Here is a 1,034-nt window from a genome sequence, read left to right as displayed (position 1 = left end):
TCCCGTGACGTACAAGGACGAGGTATTAAACATAACAACGTACATGGAATATCATCCGCAGCATAGCAAAAAAAGAAAAAAAAATCAGATTTCGTATAAGTCGAGCAACATGGCCGTGTACTGCATAAGAACAACTACGGATTTTCAAAGGACAATGCGCACTTTTCACAAAAACTGGTGTCTGCGTGTTTCAAGGATGCTCAATACAATTTACTGAAGGTGTGCGATAATGACCTACTGCGTTAGACACACAATTGGCGCACGATGTAGATCACTGTGATTTCAAGCGATCCAGTGGATGGTTGCATATATAAAAACAGTGCTACAGAATAATACGTAAGATAACGAAATTTCAAACAAAGCGTCGACTTGACGATGCATTGCAAACAGCGGAATCGGCCAGAAAATTTGTAGGTGAGATAAACAAACTTATCACATCGTTCAGCAAGGAATCTGTTTTCGACTCCGACCTATCGGGATTTGAAGACGATACGCATATAAAAGGAATTCTTGGGAATAGAAGGTACCAAGAGAAATGTATGATCAACTACAATGCCTCAACGCTTTCATATACAATTATGCCGACTGCTAAACTGGATGACAAATATGCTGGAAAGTTATTTTTTGTGCTACGATTGTTTCTCGTGTGCGTGATCTTCCAAGGGCATTAGGGAATATTTACGTCACAGCAAGCACGAGTGGGAAAACTGGAGTAAGAGAGTAAGCTCATTAATATTGTTTAGGTATGAAGCCACATTTACTCGTGCCGGTATCAAGAAACGCTCTCAACTCACGTTGAGGGTCCAACTAAAACCAACATGTGTTTGAGTAGAAAAATTTTCAACAAATATAAGCAGCTTTAAATGTATAGTGCGGTGTGCTGTGATTGACAATAAGTCGATTGTGTCTGTTGTGTAACTGCATCGTCTTACATGGCCTGTTATTTAGACTTTCTTGAAAATGAGCTTCCTGCAATATTGCAAGAAGTTTCTTTGGATACAGGGATGGGTATATTCTTCAAGCATGTCGCGGCC

This window comes from Schistocerca cancellata, chromosome 2, assembly GCF_023864275.1.
Source record: "Schistocerca cancellata isolate TAMUIC-IGC-003103 chromosome 2, iqSchCanc2.1, whole genome shotgun sequence".
Classification (NCBI taxonomy): Eukaryota; Metazoa; Arthropoda; class Insecta; order Orthoptera; family Acrididae; genus Schistocerca; species Schistocerca cancellata.
The sequence above is the reverse complement of the archived record's forward strand: the minus strand, read 5'-3'. Positions refer to the sequence as shown.